Source organism: Mauremys reevesii, linkage group 3 (assembly GCF_016161935.1).
Source record: "Mauremys reevesii isolate NIE-2019 linkage group 3, ASM1616193v1, whole genome shotgun sequence".
NCBI lineage: Eukaryota > Metazoa > Chordata > Testudines > Geoemydidae > Mauremys > Mauremys reevesii.
The window spans coordinates 20680319-20688722 of NC_052625.1; the positions used below are offsets into that span (position 1 = coordinate 20680319).

The following is an 8404-nucleotide window of genomic DNA, read 5'->3' on the forward strand; positions in this document are numbered from 1 at the left end:
CAATAAATAATTGCCTGGTCCTCTCCCTCATAATTTCCCTCAACTGTGAAAAATTAAATAAATAAAAATGGAAAAAATGCATAAAATCCATAATATTTTGCAACTGTGAATTTTAAATAAAATAGAAAAAATCCTTAAATTACACATGGATATTATCAGTCATAATTATATAAAAAAATTATATTCTGCCAACCCTAAGAATAAAACAGTTTGGTTCTTTTATTTGCCTTCTTATTTTTTAGTCTCTGAGGTTCACTATTCAAAGCTTTTATCTGCAACCATGAGGGATAGAAACTTACCTTAATTTAAAAAAAAAACGAAAAAAGAAAAACAAAATAGAGATTCTCATTTAATCAACTGACCCCAGGACTTCAGGTTTTAAGAAAACTACCAAATATTGTGAGGCTTGCAATAAAATCACAAGAATTGGTAACACTGAGAGGTAACAGATCTGATTTTACTCTGCTTGGAAAGAAAACTAGACTAGTCAGCTTCACTTTCTGTTCACATCATAGTACTTTTCACTTTCTGGTTGTAATGCACATTATAGTGAACCTTGCTGATGTGTCTGAGTATGTTACACACACACATATTGTGACAGAGTAACTTCCTGTCATAGTATTTTTCCTGCCCTTGTATATAATCTGACATTTAAAGTATTTAATTTTAATTATGACTAATATATAATTAATAATTATTTAACATTAACACTTTAAATGTAAGATATGTACACATTTATTTTGTATATTAAATAAATCCTTCCCAATCCGCCTCCTCAGTAATGAAAAATGTTGTGCATGTCAATAATTGAAGCCTGACATTATACTATATAAGAACCATCAAACATTTAAATTAACAGAATATATGTGTTTTGTACTGTGAAGAACCTAGCTCACTTCTGGGCACGCTAAAATAATTAATAATAATTATAATATGCAGCACAAGGACCCTTGTTCATATTCATCATGTAGAAACATTTCTTGTAGTGCACTGAATTTATTGATGCAGACACAGTGTCAAAATGAGGACGGACATATGGATGGATATTAAACGTCAGGCTGCAACATTTATTAAGCGTTAACAGAGGGGATGGGCGCTACCCACCCATCCCCATACTCTGCTATACTAGGGATTTAATTGGTTCCAGTGTGGGTGTCACTGGGCTCCTACCATATAACCCTTAACTCCGGGCAGGCTCTCCTCAGCATGCCCGCCAGCAGGACTCAGCTCTCTGAATCCTACCACCCTCCCCGCTTGCAAGAAGGACAGAAAGGGCACAAGGGTGGGTACCTTGGCCTGCGAGGGTCCCCGCATAGACGGCTCGTGCTTCCCCGTACTGGGGGGGGGGCCCACAATCTAAAGGGGAGACACAGGACCGCCCCGCGTGTCTCCTCTGCCCCGCAACTCCCCCGCCCCTGCCCTGCACCCAGCCCGGGGCTGTCGCACTTTCCCCGCTCCACGTTACCTCCAGGGCGGGACCTCTGTTCTTCCCCCGCTGTGCCGCCCCTTGCCCCGGCACAGTCAGCCGCTCTCCCTGGCAGCTGAGCCTGCCTGGAGAGCCGGACAGAGCCGCTTCTCAGGCGGCTGAAGCTGGCCGCTCCCACAGCGCAGCGGGGGTGGCGGGAGCGGGCTGCCCCCTACCCAAGCCTGACTGCCAGGGACAGGAGCCAACCGAGCCAGAAACGGCCGGGGGGGGCTCCAGCTCGCTCCGCCTCTGTCCCCTGCAGCTGGACCAGGGCACTGGGCGGCCCGCCACGACCGACCCGCCCCAGCCAGGTTCTCTGCTGCGCTACACAGTGTGAGAAGTGGCTGGTCCGCCCCTCCCGCTCCCCGCCTGGGCCTGGCGCACTGCCAGGGACAGGGGCCGGGCATGCCGGTGGCAAGTGCAGCAGGAAAAGGACAAAACCCCTCTCCCTGCCCACGCCCCGGCAGGCCAAGCAGCAATCCGGGGGGAGGGGGGGGCACTTGATCCCGCATGCCTCCACTCCACATCCCCTGTGGCTCTAAGGTCTAACCTCTGCCCAGGAGGGACACAACATCTCACCCTATCCCATGAGACCAAAGCCTATCACCAAAATCCCAGGTCTTTTACCCTCTGGGAATTGTTCATTTTATCCTTTTAACTGCCCTGGAACCCAGCCACAAGTTGTGATGAATTAACACAACCAAGTTTCTGAGTTAAGTACTAAGCACATTCCTGCTTAACCCACTGTGGCTTGAAGGTGCTGTGAGGGAGGTGACAGCTCCCTGGTCCTCTGCCAATTGGCTTATGAGAGAAAAATATCCCTTCTGATCCCCAAATGGGCCATCAGCTAGACCCGCAGTATTCGTCAGGACAGGTTCCCATTACTAGTTCAGGGTGCCTAGGGTGGGGCTGCTGGAATGGAGCTGGAAGAGGCTCCCTATAGCTCCTATTCCAAATTAAATCCTTGGCCAGCTCCCCTCCCCGCCCCCCAGCTAGCAAATGGGTGCCAAAGATTCCAAGAGGGTGGAAGAGCTATCTGGTGTCCTTCAGCAGGTGTCTCCCACTCTTGCTTCTGGAACTGTCCCCTTTCACCACTAGCCTCATTAAGTTCCCCACCTGTTGAGGCAGGTGGCTGCCATTTTTGTCAGCCAGAGACTCACATAACTGGACAAGAGCTGTGTAGCTGTACCGCAGCTTGAATGAATTTGAGAGTTGCTCCATTGTATCAATAAAATGTTTTCTTGTCAGTCTTATTAAAAGGAATATAAGTGGTACTCAAATTACAGACACAATACATTTCTGCCTCTTGATTCTATTGGTTGCAGGAAGAAAATTATGAATTACAGTTGAACTTGAGAGTAAATCAAATCAGGCATGTGCACTTCAATCGTGTCTGTTAAAGAGTTTTGGACACTGGTGTAAGGCAATTGAGTCTCCATCTGTTTTTTTCTCACACAAGGCGTTGTTTCATGGGGCACCAGTGCAGACCTGTAACAGGAAAAATATCATTTTCTAAATAATACTGGGCACTTTTGAAATCCCACTACCTCTCATCTACATCTTTAGGCATCTAAATACATTTAAAAATCTGGCTCCTAATGACTTTCAATGGGAGCTGGTTTTAACTCTTTTGGGCTCCTTTTAAAATCCCAGCTGTAAAAGTGAGAAAATAAAAAATAATAATTGAAAAAAATCTAGGTTTTCATAGTACATTAACTCTGCAATGTTACACACTGCTGTCTATTTAACTGTGTAACCTTAGTGATATGTTACTGTATATTTTAAAATCAGGGGGAATAAGGTTTGAGGAGTTTATGACCTTTATATGAGCATAAATGTTTCAACAGAGAATTGGTTTCTGATTTGAAATGTATCTACAGTAGCTGTTTTCTTACATTTAAAACATCCTAGATATATATCTATTAACTCTCATATAAACGTAGGCCTTCCTGGTGCATGTTGTTGCTTGTGGGTGGACCCATGCAGCTACTCAGATCCCCATGTGCAGCAGTACCCGTATGCAACAACTTATTACATCTGGGCCATAAGCCTCAATTGTGCTTTTAAGGCAGAGCCCTTGTTTGGGGCAGTGCAAAGCTATACCCTGCATAGGGATTCCAGAAGATCCATTACACAAATAAATTTGAGTGACTGCAAAAGTTTAAGATAACAGCAAGTCTAAAGTTGGGAGGTGCCATGCTGGACACATGTTGAAATGTAAACCTCTATTATAATTAGGAGAGTTTTACTTCAGGATTAGATTGAGCCAGTAATAGTGAATACATAGTACAAGAAATTCTTTTGTGGCTCACTTGAGATTTTCAAAAGCTCCTAAGTGACTTACAAGCACAAATTCCATTGAAATGAAAATCTCTTCAGTGCTTTTGAAAATACACATCAACTTTTGCATGATTTAAGCTTTATTTATTTATTTATTTATTTAAAAAGAGTTATTTACTTGTAAAGAAAACCTTACCAATATGAATCAATGCAGTGCTGCCTTCTAGTGTCTGCAGGCAGAAAAAAATGAAGCAACATCTCTTTCACAGCTGTGAACAGCCCTCATTCATCTCAGCTGAGTGTTGACTCTGGAGCCTAATGACAATTTAAAGTTTTAAATTTTGTTAATTATTTCACTGTTGATCATTTTAACAAACATCCAGCTGTTCTAAGACTTTAAGTACAAAAATTGCATCATTTCCCCCCTAATCTGACCCACTGGTCTTACTATATGGTCATTATCTTCTACTGTTATTTTGGGGCAGTACTCCCTGCAATATTTGTAGTATATGTTTTATTTTTGCAGTATTAGCATTACCTTTGCTTTGTATTTTTATTTCATTTGTATTCAAGCTAGAAAAAATTAAGAAACCGTTGAGAAAACTGGGCTGATTTTCGCTGAACAAAATGTTGTATTACAGATATGAAGGGGCCAACAAAACCAAAATCTGTTTCCTTTGCTGCTGGCTGAGAATTTGTGACCTTGCAAAAAAGACTGGTTATATTAACAATGGCTCAGCATATTTTACAAGCTAAAATTTAACTTTCACATTCTTGGCAAAAAACAGAAGAGTCGGTAATTTATGTCTTAAATATGCATGAAACATTACATTCAGCATGGCCATTTGGAAAAGTATCTTTCTTCTGTAAAATGGAATACATCACGTACTCGAGAGCGTCTTGGCAGAAGATGTTGTACTAGGACTATATGTTCTAGCTCAGTGAAAAGGTCTCAGTTCAGCAAGTTGACTACTGAGCTATACAAATAAACTCAATTATCCTCAACCATTTGCACCTACAAATGTTATTTTTGATGTTCTCTTTCTCTGATGACCTTGACAATGATGGTATTTTTTTAGCAATCTACAAACACACTCAGATTTGCCACTGCATAGTTTACAACTACAGCTACCTGAAATTTGGCTTTGCAAGAGTCAGCACAGGCATTTTCTCTGCTCAAACACCCTGTGGGCCTGCACACCTGAGTTTCCATTTGAATCTCACTAAATATAACCCAGTTTCACATCCAGTCATTGGCACCCATGACTATTGTATAAATTAGATGTAAAATAATAAATTTGGCTATGTTCACTTAAAATTGGGCCCACTAGTCACCAAAAACTGAGCTTAGCTTAACTGGTAAATTTCTTTATCCTTAACTAATCTTTTTGATGAATATGGGCTTAGTTTTTTATTTGTAATAAAGCCCCAAAGCAATATATTTGCCTTGATTTAGCATTCTCTAAAACATCTCAGTAAGCATTCTTCTTAATAGGCTGATTTATTTATATTTTAAATAATTAAAAAACCTATGTGACACTCTGTAACTCAAAGTGACATCATCACTTGACCCCTCTCCTCTCCCCTCTCAACACTAGAAGATCACCTGGAAGACAAAGACTTTGAACTGGTCCCAGGCGGGGAAGGGAATCCAGCCAGTGTGCTGAACTGTGAACTGCCTGTAACATCAGGGGCGGCTCTAGCAATTTCGCCGCCCCAAGCACACCGGCACGCCGTGGGGGGCGCTCTGGCGGTCGCCGGTCCCGCGGCTCCGGTGGACCTTCTGCAGATGTGCCTGCGGAGGGTCTGCTGGTCCCGCGGCTCCGGCGGAGCATCTGCAGGCACGCCTGCGGGAGGTCCACCGGAGCCGCGGGACCAGCGGACCCTCCGCAGGCACGCCTGCGGGAGGTCCACCAGAGCCACGGGACCAGCGGACCCTCCGCAGACAGGCCTGCGGGAGGTCCACTGGAGCCGCCTGCCACCCTCCCAGCGACAGGCGGAGTGCCCCCCGCGGCATGCCGCCCCAAGCACGTGCTTGGCGCGCTGGGGTCTGGAGCCGGCCCTGTGTAACATCCTGCCTGTTAGGATGATTCAAATCTTGTTTAGTCTCTACAAATTAGACTGAGAATTTATTTTTGTTTCTTATGTAACCAACTTTATCTTTCTATCTATTTATAATCACTTAAAATCTATCTTTCTGTAGTTAATGAATCTGTTTTTATATGTTACCTAAAACAGGGTGTTTTTGGTTGAAGTGCTTGGGGAATCTCAGCTCAGATTACAAAGGCTGGTGTGTCCACTTTCCTTGCACAAAGTGGCAAACTAATTAATGAGCTTGCACTGTCTAAGGAAGTCTTGAGCAATGTAAGATGGTATATTTCTGGGGTACAAGGCTGGTGGCTGGGGTGATTGGCTGGTGCCTCTCTCTGTGATTCATGAGTGGCTCAGGGAGTATTCATGCAATATAGCTGGGTGTGGGGCCCCACCTGCTGATGGCTGAGTGATCATAATGTCTGGAAAGGTTCTGCTGCTTGTCACTGGCATAGCATTGTGTGAGACAGGCCAGGCTGGAAAGTTAAGGGAGCACAGCAGTGCCACAGTTCCAAGTTGTACCCTGGGGATCCCATCACAATCTATCCAAGATGCCCTAACACATAATTAATTACAATGAAATCACAGCAGCATTAAACTAATCATTTCAGCAGGAACTCAGCCAGCCAGACACCTACAGAAATTCCTCATACCTTCATCATTATAGGAAGCATACCTCTGCCGGTTATATCCTGCCTAAATTGAAGGCAATTAATTCTGTTCTGAACACATTACATTGCACATGTTATTTGTGGGTTGGCAGATGGAAAAATATATAAACAAAAATGGAACTCTGTATGATTTTTTGCTGACCTGGTGAAGGCCAGTAACAAAATCAACCATAAAAGTGGTTCACATGATCTAGGAAAAAGGGTGGCATAAATAAAAAGCACAAATCTTCCATCAATCTGTTAATGAAAAAAAGGACAGATGCATGGGAGTTTTGCCTGGGTAAGCAGTACAGGATTAGACCCCAAGTATTGCCAATATCAATGAATATACACCAAAAGTAAAACATTCAGGTGGCTCATAGCCTACACCAACTTTACTGCCTTTTGCAGTCATTGTTAATCATAAATGGAGCAGTAACAGTGTTAGTTTAACACTAAACATGGTGAAATAGGTAATTGTTGCAGATTAAAATGCCATGTGAAATGAAAGTGCCATCGAGATGCTTTCTAGTTGCTTGGCATGTATCCCATATAAGAAGGGCTGTTTTTCTTTGATTACTAAATGTAACCATTTGCCACAGGCTAAATAAACCCTCCCACAAAAAGACAATAGCATTAACCCGTGTAAGTAATAGTATCTTTAATTGCTATTCCCTGCTGGAACTGGCACGTGAAACCTAGAAACATGATTGCTTGTTCAAGTAAGATTTATATTTCTTTTACTTTTTTCCCTCGTTTAATTTTACTTTATTTTTAGCTATCAAAATTATTTTTAATTTTGCTGCATCTTAAAACTATCAGCCTTCTTATTTAAAGTAATGATTTTTCTTTATATAAAATAATTTATTGACAACGGCTGTTATTGGTGCTTCAACCCACATCAGTTAAGTATTGTTGGAATACAAACAGTTCTATTCTCAAATAGTTTACATGGTGTGTGAGTGATTTTCATATAAACTAAAAGAAAAATTGATGGAATGTATCTTTTTCATTAAACTTACACAAAGGGCAGCAACATTTCTAGATGTTTCCATTTGAGGCCCCATCCTGCAATGGGATTCATATGGGCAGACTCCTGCCCTTGAGTGGAGCCTCCACCCAGATAGTTCCACTTTAGGACTGACTTCTTCACAATCACTTTTTTGCCTACCACAGGAATCCTTAATTTAAAGCACAATGAATGAAGCAGTTATGACTTGTAATACTGTAATTTACATTTCAATAAATTAGAGTGGAATTTTACACACTAACTGGCTTTTCTCTAATCAACGCATGTTGTGCCTAATTCTGCATTCTTAAGCACCCATCTGAAGTCAATAGGTGTTTCGAGTACATAAGAAATGTAGCATCAAATTTTCAGTAATTTGTTTAACAAAATTAAGTTTCCCCCACACATACTCCAGTTCTCAAATAACAGAAGCTATAATGAGGTTTCCGTACTACATTTTCATTTTCTTTAGCTCAGTGTATTTCAGCACATTTACTTGTATACCGTGATGTATTATCACATAATTGAAACTAAACTACAATTGCTAGAATAATTAAATGCAAAATAATAACAGTAACAATAATAAGTTAATGCAACCATGTGGTTTATATTTCAGCAAATACAAGTAAGGACATTCAAAATTACATTTCTCACATGCACTGGAGCTCCTCCTTGCAAATATTTAGTATTTTGTAATATTAGTTTGTACATTATGATAATTATATGCCTTATTATATCTGTGCATTATGGGTGAGTTATGGGGTACTGAAGGAGGCCAGGAATCATAACTTTGAATTTCCTGACTTTGTTTGCGCAAAATCTCAAGGATAAGATTGTATTAACATTGTTTTTTGCCTTTGGTTTACTTTAAAGAAAAGCAAAGAGGTTGCTGTATAATTTGGGCTGTAT

At 41.5% G+C, this 8404-nt stretch overlaps 1 long non-coding RNA gene across 1 annotated transcript; it reads right to left on the reverse strand.

Annotated features, from left to right (window-relative positions):
* Window positions 1-2836: 2836 nt before the first annotated feature.
* On the reverse strand, window positions 2837-7622 carry LOC120400740. Its single transcript, XR_005596032.1, has 3 exons — window positions 7509-7622; window positions 3942-4060; window positions 2837-2953 (listed from the first exon to the last, which is right to left on the reverse strand). It is a non-coding gene; the product is annotated as an uncharacterized LOC120400740 (long non-coding RNA).
* Window positions 7623-8404: the final 782 nt, after the last annotated feature.